General features: G+C 41.4%; 1 protein-coding gene across 5 annotated transcripts in view; it reads left to right on the top strand.

Annotated features, from left to right (window-relative positions):
- LOC111868839 (agrin) overlaps window positions 1–15,760 on the top strand; it is a 922,237-nt gene that overhangs the window by 263,400 nt on the left and 643,077 nt on the right. The gene's annotated exons all lie outside the window — the stretch shown is intronic.

Below are 15,760 nucleotides of genomic sequence, written 5' to 3'. Positions count from 1 at the left end.
AATGTAACAGAAGTGAGTGAAACCTCCGGGCGAGTTGGTTATGCTATGCGTGTATCATATTGTGTGGGTTAACAGCCGGATGTGCACCAAAATTTCGGAAGGGCCTCTACAGTTTCAGGTAGGGAAGCTTTGGCCCCTGCACAACAGTCTACACAACTACATATTTCAGAATAGAAATTTTTGTTATTATCAAAACATAGAAGACTTGAAACTGAGTGCTTTTGTTTGTCCAAAGTGTTATTTGTACTTTCAGTACTTTTTTTATTTATGGGTAATCTAATTTTTGTTAATCACTGTTTTTATTCACTTTATATTAGATTGTTTGTCCCCCTCTGCACTACCTACCCCCACCAGTTGTTACTGTAGTGTAGCTGTTTACTGTGGTCCTTCATTAGTAAATTAGATTAAACAATACAGCAATGGTTGAACGGTTGAGACCATTTAACAGTAATTAATAGACTCTATTTGAGTGCTGGTCCATCAGGTTACAACACTGCCTCTCAAATATAAGCAGTTTTGGTACTGATCAGTAATTGGAATATTAAGCGAAGCAAATGTTTCCGGATATACGCTTAATGTACAAATATTTCCATATATTCCTACTTTTCCTTAAATCTTCAAGCTTATAGTTTAATATCTGACTTTGGCTTGTAGGAATACACTTCCTAAGCCACTGAAGGTTTCCCAACGACTTGGGCAACATTGTATAGTGTCTTTAGATGGGTTTTGGGAAACTTACATAGAAGCCGTGATTGGACGTCACAGAGTTGTAACCGTCTTCTTCCTGCGCGATCATCTGCAACGCTTGTAGACATCTATTTATTATTGTTCCATTGCAGCTACGATTGTGACGCCGTCAACATTTGTTGATTCTCCGGGTTTCTGTTTGATGACTAGCTCCAGTTATGGCGATATGAAGAGATTGTCTTTCTCAAGTTGTAATGGGTCTTGTTTGGGCAGGCGAAGGGAACAAATGTGATGATTAATAAACTCCGAATATTACACAGTAATTATGGAATGCTTTACTGCTACTCGCACATATATACAAGTCACCAAACACAAGTTTAAATTTGCTGAAAAGCAGCGTTTGGGTTTTTATATTTTGAAACCATAAGAGATAAATGAATTCTTTCTGAAGATGTAAACCGACTGCTTTGTTTACGTACGTTTCTTCTAGGAACTTGGAACAGACGATTTTTGGAAGCCAAGCTTTCTGACAATTTGAAGATTCAAATTGCCTTGTTCACAAAAGTTGACTCCCTCATTATCATTTGATTGATTTATCAGTAAATTTTAAATTTTAGGTGGTCTTTTATTTTTATATTAACCAATCAGTTATTTCCTTTAGTACCATTGGCTAAGAAGTCACTGCCGGTCACGGCAGCTGAGCGGTCTAAGGAATGCGCTGTCTTCGCTCGCTCGGAAGCCGGGATCATGGGTTCGAATCCCACTCAGGACATCGTTATTTGTGTGCGTTTTTCTGTGTTTGTCTACAGGTAGAGGTCTTGCGACGAGCTGATCACTCGCCCAAGAAGTTCTACTGAATGTTTAAGATCTAGTAAACCGAAGTGAAACGGAGAGTTTCATGGAGGTAGGCCTAGGCCCAAATTGAGGCTGTAGCGCCACAAAAAAAAAAAAAAGAAGAAGAAGTCAGTGTTATGCCATGAATAACTCATTAATCCTGCCCATTATCTGGCGTCCCCAGCTAGCGTTCTACGTAACATGCTTAATCACGTGTTCTGGACATCTGCTGCAACAAAATCTTCGCCGCCGAAATACAAAGTCAGAATTTGAAGGAAACCAGTTTATTTCTGGAGACTAACCAAAAATGGCCTCTTGTGCTCTTACGGCTTGCCGACAAATATTAATTATATTCAACACATGTTAATTATGTTTCTATTTTACGGTTAGGTGGGTCTCTTATCACCACGACATGGCACATTCTCAGGTTGCGGATGGAGGAGACGGCTTCCAAATTTGAAGGGTAGTTGCGAATGTATTGCAAAAGCAGTCGCGGACCGCTGGCAAGGTGTGGTCCTCCAGTTGGGGATTGTGCGTGACACTAAAAATTCCTCGACGTAAAAATAAGCTTGTTACTAAAGATCTCAGGTCGCGCCATAGCTCATGCGGTTAGTCGCTGGCTTCTCACCGCGGCGGCCCGGGTTCGATCCCTGGTCTGGTCAAGTGGGATTTGTGGTGGATAAAGTGGCGCTGGGTCAGATTTTCTCCCGAGTTCTTCGGTTTCCCCAGCCTATCCTCATTCCACCAATTGCTCCACAATCACCCTCACCTATTATCTGGGGCTGGTAAATAGGCCAGAAGTGGCCGCAGTACAAGGGACTTAGTTCGATCCCACTAGCAATACAAAGATACTAAAGATCTCGAGAAGCCTCGGACCTGGACGGAATCTTTGAATAATCAACCTAAGCGAAAAAAAAAATAAATATGCAATTTGGTGCTTGGAATGCTAGAAATATGTATAAGGCAGGTTCGCTCAGGGTAGTGGCAGAAGAAATCTCAAAATATAAGTTAGATTTAGTTGGAGTACAGAAAGTCAGATGGGACGGAGGTCGCATCGCACCAGTAGGCTAATATACATTTTTCTATGCAAAGGGAATTGGGAATCGCAAATTAGGTACAGGTTTCTTCGTACATGAGATAATCATATCAGCAGTTAATAACGTAGAGTTCGTTAGTGATATGATGTCATACATAATACTAAGAGGTCGCTGGTGTGATATCATCGTTCCGAATGTTCACGACCCAACAGAAAATAAAATTGCTTATATAGAGGACAGGTTCTACGACGAACTAGAACATCTATTTGATAAATTCCCAAAGTAAAAAGTAAAGTAAAGCTATCCCTGTAACAGGCCGTGAAGGCCCATAGGGTTGTGAGACGTTAAGGGTCCCACATTACCTTGACAATCGGCTCAAAGATGGCGGTAAGGTTGTTAGCGTTACGCGCCGGCCGCGCTTTACTCCCCAGGAAAATTATTTAATTAATTCCTGGTACCCATTTCTGTTAGAGGCTGAGTAAACCCCAGGACCTAGTACTTTTTGAAAATTCTGTTAGGAGATTTCAAGACCAAAGTAGGTATAGAAGATATTTTGAAACGAACAATTGGGAATGACAGTTTAGATGAAATTAGTAATGATAATGGAGTTTGAGTAGTAAACTTTGAAACATCAAAAATGTTATTGTCAGAAGTACCATGTTCCCACATCGTAATATTCATAAATTTACTTGGGCATCTCCTGATGGGAAAGACACACAATCAAATTAACCTTCTTTTGATAGATAGGTGACAATATTCAAATATACTTGATATCCGATCGTTCAGGGCAGCAGATTCTGATACTGACCACTACGCGGCGGTTGTGGCAAAGGTTAGGGAAAGACGGGCAGTGAGTAAGCAAACAACAGACAGAATTCATATGGAGAGGTACAATCTCAAGAAATTTGGAAATGCTGGGAAATCATTCTGAAACAGCATCTAATGCAATTCTCCACACCCGATCAAGATATACTCACTACATTTGACCGCAAGTAAACTCTGACATTGAAATTAAATACTTTCTGCAAGACGGTGCGTCTCATATATTCACAGAATAATTAAAAGTGAAGTAAGCACTTCTAAAAATAATAAATTATTCATAAAAGTTCGTGAACACATTCAGGTAGATAATCTCTCCAGATTTCCTGCAGACTGTAAGACCTTAAAGTCTAGGTACAGACACTCAGTGTGAGCCACATGCAGATCGTTGCTACATCAATGACGTGGGAAAGACCGGAACACTGTCGCTTGCAGATGTGCCCCTTGGTTTCAAATTGCTTATATCATGCATGGATCCTTCCTGTAGCCTTTACGGATCTCTCGTTGCACACTTTTAACGCAATTTTTCTCCGCAACACCTGCACCTCCGTGGGACGGAAAGGAAATAATTTTCCGGATGGTATAAGGAAATAGAAACTTGTTCGAAATAGCTACCATCTGGTATATTTGACGTGGCTGTGAATTTAATGAGTATTCTATTCCTACCCTCTGAATAGATTTTTGCTTGTTTTTGAACTGTCGTTTACCACTGCCTCCAGTTTGCTTGGCTACTTCTTACTGTATAGGGGCAGCAGGCGAGTTCCTCAGCTGCAGTTCCCACTCTATATGCTCGTATGTTGGAGACAAAGTTCTAAACGATTTGTCCTCGGGGCCCGCAATTTACAATTCCCTGATATCTTATTCCACCCGCAGAGGGAGCTTCGGTTCAATGCATTCACAAGTTATATAACTTCCCGACACTGGGTGACAAACTGCCGGAGTCTGCCGCTGTACATACAGGGTGATGCATGTAAAAATGTATCTCCACACACGTTCTCTCTTAGTGCATGTTGAAGACTGTATCATCCCGTATTACCCCATTTACTCTTCATGGAGTTAACCTTAACCGTAGCACAATGTACGGCTCTGTTGTTGCACGTTAACAGCGGGTTCACTTTCTTTTTTCCGGTTGTGTTTGTGGATTATATTTTTCTTCTTGTACTTGGCACTACAGCCCCAGTGGGCCTAGGCCTACCTCCATGAACTTCTCCATTAACTTCGGTTTTTCTACACATTCGGTAGGACTTCTTGGGCGGGTGATCAGCTCGTCGCAAGGCCTCTACCTGTATACAAACACAGAAAAACGCACACACAGAAACTAAATATCCATGCCCTGAGTGGGATTCGAACCCACGATCCCGGTTTCCAAGCGAGGGAAGACAGTGTGGTTTATATTACACCACTAATATGTGATGAACTGGAAGGAATTTGGAAGATATTGGTCGTTGCCATATCAAGTGACAAACATTTGTGTGGAAGGACTGAGAAAAATTGGAAAATACGTCAGCCACAATAGGTGACTGAGATTCGAAACAAGCGTTTCCTAATTTAAATTTTGTAATTTTCCCGTTTCATCAGCCTGGTCGATCATCTTGCCTAAACTAACGGCTAAAGTGTCGTAATTGATCAAGGCTAGACAACCATGAATTGATTCCCAACAGGATCACGAATTTCTCTCTTTGTTGACGTCCAGAAAGACTATAGGACCTATCTAATTTCCTGTGTCTTTGATCGGGGGCTCCTTCTTCGTGGAAGTCGTAGCTAAACAAGTCATTCTAATTATAAGGTTATTTATAAGCCTAGATTTGTCTGCACTGTCAGTTCATCTTGAGTAAGCCTTGGAGATAAGTCGACAGTAAACTTACCTTGCTCTGAAATAAGTAACAATTTAAAACTTTAAATAGACTCTGGAAACGTTCGACCTGCCAGACGCACAGATTCAATAACAAGATGAAAATATATACTATTCATAATGTTACTGAGTATTCTCGGAATTAACGAGCATATATTAATAATTATCATGTATGTAGGAGGCGGGTTAGAATACCGCCACCGTGGCCCTGCGAGTCGTAAAAGGCGATGGAAAGGTAGCCCGGTGCATGGGGATATAATTGGGCCACCCTGTCACTGGGGGACAAACAGAGAGACCCAGTCCTCCAGGTTGGGGACTGAACGCAAGGCTTGCTCGGTGAAGAACTGATGTTGCGAAATCCACAGAAGTGAAAACCAGATGGTCTGAAAGAATCCTGTAAGGAAGGCTGTGGCTCAGAGGGTGCTGTTTTGCTAATGATTATGATGATATTAACAATTCGAAGGCTGAATTTCTCCCAAATAACTTACAGCAACATTTCTCGTATTTTAGATTTCAATTCGCCACTATTTCACCTAAAGCCTTTGAAATATTATGCCCTTGCATTCATTTACTTGCACCTTACATTAGCCACTATTTCACCACACACGAAAACTGGATGTTTGAGGAGGGAACTGGATATGAAGCTCAGTCATTGCAGATGATTATGTTGACGCTTCACTGTTACAGTCATATTCAGTTCAACTGCACCTTCCTGTAGACGGACTGACTCTCTTCATGCAAGCGCCCCTCTTCCACGTAAACTCTCTAGAATGACCCCGCGCTATCAAGCGTGGAATGGGCTCATCGCTTTGTTACAGAAGCCAATGAAAGGAGTAGGTATGGAACTATAGGTGGCGATGAGAGCGCATGTGCCCCACACTTCGGTCAAGCGACAGTGTAAATACTCATTTGGTAGCTCACAGCAATAGTAGCTCATCATCTAGGTACAAAGATTAGCCGAATAATGCAGTTTAGAGAAATAATTGCTGTTCATTTTGAGAACCACATGAAGGGCACAAATATACTCTGTTGGTGGAATGCAGAGTTCCAGTATATTAAATCAGATTGTGCGTATAGTGACTACTGGGGTTCAAGTGGCCAAAGGCGGAAGAGACAGTGGGAATTGTCTGCATTCTAGCTGCAATTGTCCGTGTAGCTGCCTCAAAGCATCAGTCCAACATGAATAGTTCCCCTTGGTTTATGCCAGCCAGAAGGAGCGAATGGCGTTGGTCAGTTGTTTGTGTTATTGTAATGTCGTCTTTTATCACATCACGTCGCTTCACATTACGTATCTCATTAGGTTTAAGCATTGTTTCTCTCTCTTTCTTCCAAGTGCTCATTTCTTTTTGTGTTCACGTGCTTCTTTCTGTCTTCTTGGGTACTCTTTGCCTTATCGCCTCATTTCTTTGCAAAATTATATCCCATGGTTCAGTTGTTCTGGGATATTTGCAAACAGTTCTTAAGCATCTGCTTCTTTGCATTTGTAGTTCATTGGATTTTAGATTTGTGTGTAATGTGCATGGCGAATCGGGGGCACAATTCTCTGACCAGGGGCACGGTGCCATCAGAAAATAAACTGAGTTTAGTGTCTGGTCTCTCTGGAATGTCATGTATGTATGTTTTTCTTTAATGATGGTGTGGTGGGACTAAGTCCCTTGTACTGCGGCCACTTCTGGCCTATTGTACCAGTCCCATATGATAGGTGAGGGTGATTGTGGAGCAATTGGTGAATGAAGATTGGCAGGGGAAACCGAAGTACTCGGAGAAAGCCTGCCTCAGCGCCACTTTGTCCAACACAAATCCCACTTGACCAGACTCGGATGTATGTACGTTAATGATGGCGATGGGTCAAGAATAGATCATTGATAGACAGATATAATGGTATTTTCAGCCGAACATCCAAGATTTCCTCCTCGTCTCGTAACTTCCATACACTAAACGGTTCTCTCCTCTCGCGGACAGTTCCAATAATATAACTTGTATAAGACCAACCAAAGTTGGCACTAACTTCGCTTACAAGCGGCCGTCGCCCGGTCGGTATAGTTCGCTTGTGGACTAAAACCACGGAGTTTCTTTATAAAATCATATCCGTGAGTGAAGGAACGGCAGTACAACTAAACATTCGCTTAGGAGCAGCGGGCAGTGTTTACTTACTATGAAACAGTACATGCTGTGTATTTTTTATTGCTAGTGAGATGGGACTAAGTCCCTTGTACTGCGGCCACTTCTGGCCTATTGTACCAGCCCCAGATGATAGGTGAGGGTGATTGGGGTGCAATTGGTGGAATGAAGATTGGCAGGGGAAACCGAAGTATTCGGAGAAAACCTGCCCAAGTCCCACTTCGTCCACCACAAATCCCACTTGACGAGACCCCGGGATCGAACTCGGGCCGCCGAGGTGGGAAGCCAGCGACTAACCTCTTGGGCTACGGCGCGGCCCATACATGCTGTGTAAAGCAAGTAATGAGTTTCCTGCTATTCGACGCAAGCTAGTGAATGTAAGACCAAAATAGTGCATTAGTGTACAAGTGTTATAGTACTGAACAAGAAGATATTGATTTCAAATTTGTGATAAACTATAAATAACTGGCCTAGATGAGATGAACGTTTACAGCAAGTAAGAGATGTGATTCGTTCAGGAACGGTTGGCTTGAAATCGGCTTACTCTAGACTCCTTGCAGTCAGTCAGATATTCCTATCTCATTTCATAATTCAAGGAATTTTTATTCTGATTGAAACTGAAGAGACTGATGAGCAATTTTGTTTCCTTCCAGCCACTTTCTCAGCTTATTTTAATTCTTTGCTCTTTTAGTGACGAATTTTAAGTGGTGAAGATAGTTCTGTAACTACATTGTGTTTTAGATTCGGCTTGGATTCTAGAAATAATTTTAAACATCGAATGTGAACTGTTCTTCATAATAGTTGATTCTGGTGCAAACTTAATTTTGTTGGTTTCAGATACAACAATTTGGTGAACTATTATCAATCTACCGAATTTTCCCTAGGGGCTGTACAGGGGTTTCTGATTATGAACGAAATTTTTGCGAAGTTAAATAATTTCTATGAAAAGACGCACCGGAGCTTCTCAGTACTCTTGGTTTGCGAAATATTTGAATTATTATCTGTATGAGGAAGAATTTCGTTTCACTCGTGATGTGGTTCCATGAGGTCCAGTTGATTTACGTCGAAGTCATTTCTGGATGAGCAATAATCTGTACATTCGCGGCATTACGTTTTCTGTCGTTTGTTTTCCCACGTGTCTCTACAAGAGCTGACCAGCTGAGAAGGTTCAGACGAAATTTGACTCTGTTATGTTTTGGCGTCCTGTTGCACTGATTCACGTTCATCATGTGTATTTGTTTCGCAATAATGTGCCATCTTCAAGTGTGGTTTTGTTTACGTCAAACCATTGCACTGTATACCATCATATCTCCTTTGTAAAATGATTAAAATGTAAATATGTCATGTATAATAATAAAATGTATATATTAAAACTTTTCAAGATTTATCATCTATACATCGAACTTCAAATTCGCGAGTTACGTCAATCCTCTCCTATGGGAGTACTCGTATTGTGTCCTGTGTTGTGTCCTTCCCTTGTGACTGCGTGCTTTGTATTGCTGCAGCAATTTTATTATTATACATGACATATTTACATTTTAATCATTTATAAAGTAGACATGATGGCATAGAGTGCAATTATTTGACGTAAACAAAACCTCACCTGAAGATGGCACATTAGTGCCGAAACATGTAGTGAAGAGAAAGGTGACATTGTGTGCACTGTAAGACGGTCGGTACAAATACACATCATGAACGAAATTTGACTCATTTCTTTGAAACTGTTTGACCTCTCGTTCTCAGTAATGTTGAATTCTTAAATATTACGTGTATATTTCGGTACTTAAAAATTGTCGCATCTAATACAGAAAATGTAATTTTGGATACTAATGTGGAAGTGTTCTCTGTATGAAGGAAACTTCATCGAAGTAATAATTTGTTTCTTTGGGGTTCATTTGAACTATGTCAGAGGCACTTTCAAGTCCCAAATAACTTGTACAAATCTCAGTATATTTGGATTTTATTTATTTCTCATTATTAAGTTCAACTTGAAATTTATTAATTACCCCTTGAAGGTGTAAAGCCGAACTTCTCCATGTAATCTCTCAGGGAAAACTTCACTGAATGGTATATCGAGACACACATTTGTGAATGAGTCAGTTAGATGGGTCTCAGTCTCACTACGTTTGGCCCGGATTTCTTTTCCACTGTTATGATTGAGCTTCAATGTTCAGAAGACAAATGTTTTAAAGTAAATTAAAATGGTCTAGAAGCACAGTGGAACGTAACTGGATTGGAGGGTTATTAGCTATTCTGAAATATGTTCAGAAAATTGGAACATAAAAGACTGACTTTATCTGGGCTTCAGTTATATTTCACCAGAAAGAGGTTACAAACATAATACTAGACTACTCACAGTTCGTATAATGCAAGAAAACACTACAAACACAAGAATCTGATCCACGAAACTTCCGGAAGAGGCGTCATGAATCCGCCCAATATGGCTGCAGGAGCTCAGTCATGAAGATTGCAGAGAGGCATGGCTGCAGTTTTCAGTACTGTTGTCATGAGGCATCAATTCTGGGTACAAGGGAAATGCTATTCTCTGTCTCCCTGTGTTTTCGAGTTAATTTCGTTATGTGTTCATGCTCATCCTTGTCTTCTTGGGTACACTGCTTCTTATCTCGTTTCGGTAATTACATTCCGTGCTATTTAGGCGTGTTAGAATGGTTTACATACTTGTCTTGCTCGCGAGCTCCTTGGTGTGGACAGTTGCCCTTCAGACGTACTCACGGTTAGAAGTATCGAGGAATTTACATGTAAACAGATTAATGTTTTGCAATATTTGCCGATCAGCATTTGTTTTGCATCTCTTCTGGATACTTGGACCTAGATCGTGTGTGCATACGTAGGTATCACAGTCGTAAGAGAATGGAGTGGTAAAATGCATGCCGTGCATATTTAGAGTTTTATGAGATGTGAGCTGAAATTGAAGTGAGAAAGCGGGAATTGTCTGCTGAATTGTGCAGTTGTCAGTGCAACTACCACGCAGCGTCAGTAGTGGGTTAAACATGAACAGAATCCTCGATATTTTTCCAGCCTTAAGATGATTCTTATAGGCTGGTATTCCTCTGCATAATATACGAGTATGACGGTTCAATTCCTACCTCACTTCTTGGTTACTTAATCGAATGTTAAACGCTATTTAGGATAATATTTGCCGTTTTGTTTTAAATTCATGTGAAACACTTGAAGTAACTATGAAGGCAGTAGTTAGTCGCTTGCTTCCCACCGCGGCTGCCCGGCTTCGATTCCGGGTCTGGTCAAGTGGGATTTGTGGTGGACAAAGTGGCGCTGGGGCGGGTTTTCTCCGAGTACTTCGGTTTCACATGCCAATCTTCATTCCACTAAATTTTCCNAAAAAAAAAAACTCTTAGAACAAAATGTGGGGGTTTTGTATCTTAAAGCAGATAGTGCATATAGTAACCGCTTGGCCTTGAAGGACTGAGTGTATTGAAAGAACCGTAAAAATGTTTGCGTGTCATGCTTTGGCCTAATTAGAAATTGTAAGAACACAGTGGTTGAATTTAATGGATCCTCTGACTCTAAAGATCAAGTCTGTTTCCAGAACCTAATTTTCACTGAAGAAATACCCTGCCTTTCATTGAACTCGGCGTTTCATTAACCACCAAAGCTCTATTTTCGCATTGTTACGCTGTGTAGTACTGCAGATGTCCACGAATAGTTTGGAGGAATATATTGCCTCCATCTTCAGAGTGGGCGAATAAGCCAAGCAGCAGATGACACGCAGAGTAACTTTTGAATTAGATCAAACTAATGCTGAACCGGATGAACCCAATCAGTACCCTCCCATCCTGTCGCTTTAAGATTGATTAGGATATGAGTCCACCACTTCCCCTAGATCTTCTAACAGATATTTTTCCTTTAAGTTTTTAAGTCACAATCTGTACGCATTTCTACGTCATCGGTGCAGTGCTATTTCGAGAACAGTTACAAACGCTTTGTACACGTCAAATTAAAATCGACGTCTTTAACACTGCGTCTGCGGTGAACATTACAATATGGAAATCTGAAACGAAACTATTCAAAGACGAGCATGAGGCTTGTGATCACGAGTGTGTTCGGAGCTTGAGCAATAAGAATGTGTTTTGAGATACAGATTTATTGTGTAAACTGTAAGTCATCCGCGCAAGACGTAATAACAGACGGACAAAATTAGTTCATTATTATCAGAAACATAATATCGATATATATCTGGAGGAAGCAGCGCTATTTTTCAGCTTGTCTTTATTTCGTTTCCATCCAAACCAACCACAGTACTGCTTTCGTTGTTTTCTATCGGACAGTCGGTATTACAATGTCTACCTTTTCCATGAAAGGTACGCCCAGACTACTATTATCATGTTTATTATGTCAAATTCTCTTTTCAGAACTTCTGATGCCTATAGAATGTATATTCATTGAATTCGTGATTTCAAAATGTCCGTCAAGTTTGGGAGGTATAAGTTGGGACCAATAGGAAGGGTAGATATCGGAGTTTTAATATTTTCCCTCTGAATTTTCAGCTTTGATTCAATTGTGTAAGGGTATTTGTAAGTTACTAATGTCGAACACATGCCTGTCACGGTAGCCGAGCTCGCTCGCTCGCTCGGAAACTGGGATCGTGGTTTCAAATCCCACTCAGGGCATGGATGTTTGTGTGCGTTTTTCTGTGTTTGTGTACGAGTAGAGGCCTTGTGACGAGCTGATTACTCGTCCACGGAGTCCTACCGAATGTGTAAGATCTAGTAAAGAGAAGTGAAGCGGAGAGTTTCATGGAGGTCCGCCAAGGCCAAAATTGCGGCTGTAGCGCCAAAAGAAAGCAAAAATAGGGCACCGGCTGATTTGAAATGAGGTAATAAAGAATTAAACGTACGCGTGTCGGTTGAAATACTGCAGCATCGCAGTGTTGAACTTTAACCAAGTTTTATATAAAACGTATGTAATTATTGCCTATGTAAGCCATAGAATGCTTCAGAGTATGTTCACAGGAAACTTATGTTCCGAATAATATGAGATAAATTTACTATTTTGACTTGCAGTTTGCCATTCTCTCATGCGCCACAATGACGCATAGTTCTGTGACTTGCTACAGTGTCGCTAAATGACCTACGAAGCAGTCACTGATTGCGCGCCCTTTAAGTGCACCAAATGTGAATTACAGCCCGGCCAGCCATGTCCGACATTTCAAGTGAGTTAAACGATTAGAGACTATTGTAGGAACGTCCCGATTTTCTGTTCATTGGGTGAAGGGACACCGCGAGGCTGCAAAGTGCTTCTAAAAGCAGTTTCATTTAACAGCCCAGTTGGCTTAGCAACCGCTCAATTAGGAGAAGTCTGGACGCTGGGGTCAGGGGAGGAAACGCCTCAGCAGTGCGAGGGGAGCAAGAGCAGCATAAGGGACATGCACTTTGTGCTGAATCAGTGTCTACATGAAGGGGCCGAGGGCCAGGCCCCAAACAGTTGGCTGCTCGTCACTGCAGGTTCCACGACCACACTCGGAGCCCACATGCAGTTTAAGTAATATGATATGTCGTCATCAGAATTTTGTAAAAAAACATTGCCCTGTTTACGTCTTGATAACTTACATGACTCAGCCCCTCGTCACAGGAAACTTTATGTACGTCTGTACCCAGAAAGGCAATATAGAACGTTAGAACTGAAGCCACACCAGATGTGTCAGTCACCCATATAACGTTTAATATTGTTACATGTACACCAATTGCTAGGCAACGTGTTAGCAAACAAGTTCCCGCGGAGGCATATTCTTGGCAAACAATCCGTTGCTACCTTACGCAACAATATATGAGGCTGTGTTTTCTATGTGGTCTGCGCAAAGCAACAGTAAAATAGTGGGGTTGTGCAATCCGTTTCTAAGCAATGGCTGGATGAACATGTTTCCGCGTATAAGACTGTGGTATAAAAGCGGTGATGTCATCAACAATAGAGAAGTTGTTTTCCATGCAGTCTGTGCAGAGTGTTTATAAGAGAAGTGAATGCAGTGCCAGAGTTAGTTCAGGGGCAGTTACGGGTCAGACGTATGCTGGAGGAGTGAGTCCAGAAGAATTTTTACATCCGAGGCTCCAGAGTGATTGAAGTGAAAATAACAAGAAGACTTCCTAGTGATTTGAAGTGCTAATTTCTGTGTTGAGATCTGTTGCTAGGACACGACTAATGGAAACAGAATTCCAGTGCGTGTGCAACAGTGAACTGAAAATTGTGCAAAGCAGCGGTAGCTCTGTATTTAACTGTGATTAAGGGAACTTGTAACCAAGGTGCTAATGAATCCAGTCATCCGAACTAGAACCCGTTATTTTCGTCACGTGTACTCACCTGCATGTGATATTTATTTGTATTATTTTCAGACTTCTATTTTATCAAAAAGTATTCTTTCGTATGTAAATTTACCGTGGCTCCATTATAAATATGTTTTAGTTATCTGGAATTCTGTTTCAAACTTCTAACTTGAACGTATTTTGGCAACGTTAGTCATTAGGCAGGTTTTTTTTTGATGGCGCTGTCATGTTCTGGATTACGTAGCGCCGAGACAGTAAACATAGTTGTGCGTCCCACGGGGCCCAGAACCGAGAATGACTCTGCTGGCGAACTCGGCACAGATTTACCTGAAACCGAGCCTACGAGGCAGCAGCGGGTTCCACGATGACAGGGTACCGAGCAAGAACGGTCTAACGGACTGTGAAACATTGCGACCATTTGAAAACAACTGTAGACGAGGGAATTCAGCGTCGAGCGGAATCCATTTCGAAACTGAATCCGTTGCGTATTCACTACCACTTGGCAGTATCTACGTAAAAGATGAAATAATTCTGACATATTTTATGTCAATAAGGTATTGTCTAGAAGTTGAAATAAAAGGAACACTACGTCTCTTATTTGTAGATTCAAGGAAACATAACTCTTAATAATATTGTATTTGTTCACTTCAAGCATCCTCTGTGTACAAAGATATCCTTTAATTCCAAGGCCACTGCTATACAACACACTCATTCAGTTCCTTACGATAATGTAACTAGTTAGGCTAATCAGAATGTGTTGAAACGAAGCCCATGCGGAAGTCCGCATCCTACTCATAATGTCATTGTCCATTATGGGAACTTGGCCGCCAGCCCCGAAAGGGGGATGATGTTGCCCGGCGGGACCACGAGGAGGTGTCCCAAAGCATCCCTGGTCATGATACGTCCCAACCAAAGACACAGCCATGATTCAGCCAACGTCATTGAGGATGGCGTCATTACCACCTGTAACCTGAGACATAAAAACGTCACAGTTACCCCGGGATCAAACCCGTGCCGCCCTGCTCTCAATGCGTCATATAACAATGATTTCGAAGGACTGGGCGCCATCTCACATCGGTGAACACAAGATATTTCTCAGGATCGTTAGTGGGCCTTGGCTCCAACAACAGAGTCCACAAACCAAAGACAACAATCGCACAAACACTTGACCCTTTATTATAATGCACAAGTTATATGGTTGAATTGTATTTGAAACCGTTACAGGGTATAACCCTTTGTTATGGACAAGACGCTTGACGCACGCCTTGCTTTGGGTATAGCCCTTTGTTATGGGCGAGATGCGTGAAGCACGTCTTGCTTATTTGAGAGCCAGGACGCGTCTGTCTGAAACAAAGAGCCGTGTAGGATGTAAAGCTATTTCTAGTGTGATGTCACACTGGTTAACCTGCAATTCTGATTGGCTGTACAACTGGGGAGTCCCTTGCTAACTGCTTATGAAGCTTGCATCATACATCCCCGAGCAACAATTATAAAACTCCTCAAGTCACGCTATATTGCCTCATCTACTCGGTATATATTCCATAGCGTAATATAACGCGTAATTTTACAGTTTCATAATTGATTATGCCTTATAAAAATACAATGGTTATCACAAAAATTAATTGCATACATAAATTTGGTGAAGTATATTATTAAAAAGGAATGATCCGTTATAATACTGACGTAGATATTGTGACATGTCTAACCGTTGTTGGGCAACGGGTTGCAATATGTCAAGCAAAACGACAGTGGAAACAATTTTATGTTTAGCAGTCGCGTATCCTTTCTACTTCCTCAGAGCCATTATATGGACGACCAAATCGAGGGGACTGATATGAGCAGGGCGTTTACCACTCATGTTACAAGTCAGAAGCGAAAGCTAAACTTATCTAGGAAATCCTGAAGAATACGAGATACGTGGACGACTAGCAGTAGAAGAGACGGCAACTTTAAAATCGACGTTAGCAACGGGTTGTAATTTCTTTATTAAAACCGTCACAACAAAACTATATTGAGGTCAGTACCAAGTTTGGCTGTTGACTGGATTCCTGTGGCTTGATCTTGTGAACACAGTGACAGTGCAACGTTCTGATTTAAGCCCTCACAGCCGCGAC

Source organism: Cryptotermes secundus, unplaced genomic scaffold (genome assembly GCF_002891405.2).
Source record: "Cryptotermes secundus unplaced genomic scaffold, Csec_1.0 scaffold310, whole genome shotgun sequence".
In the NCBI taxonomy this organism is placed as follows: Eukaryota; Metazoa; Arthropoda; class Insecta; order Blattodea; family Kalotermitidae; genus Cryptotermes; species Cryptotermes secundus.
The sequence above is the reverse complement of the archived record's forward strand: the minus strand, read 5'-3'. Positions and strand labels throughout refer to the sequence as shown.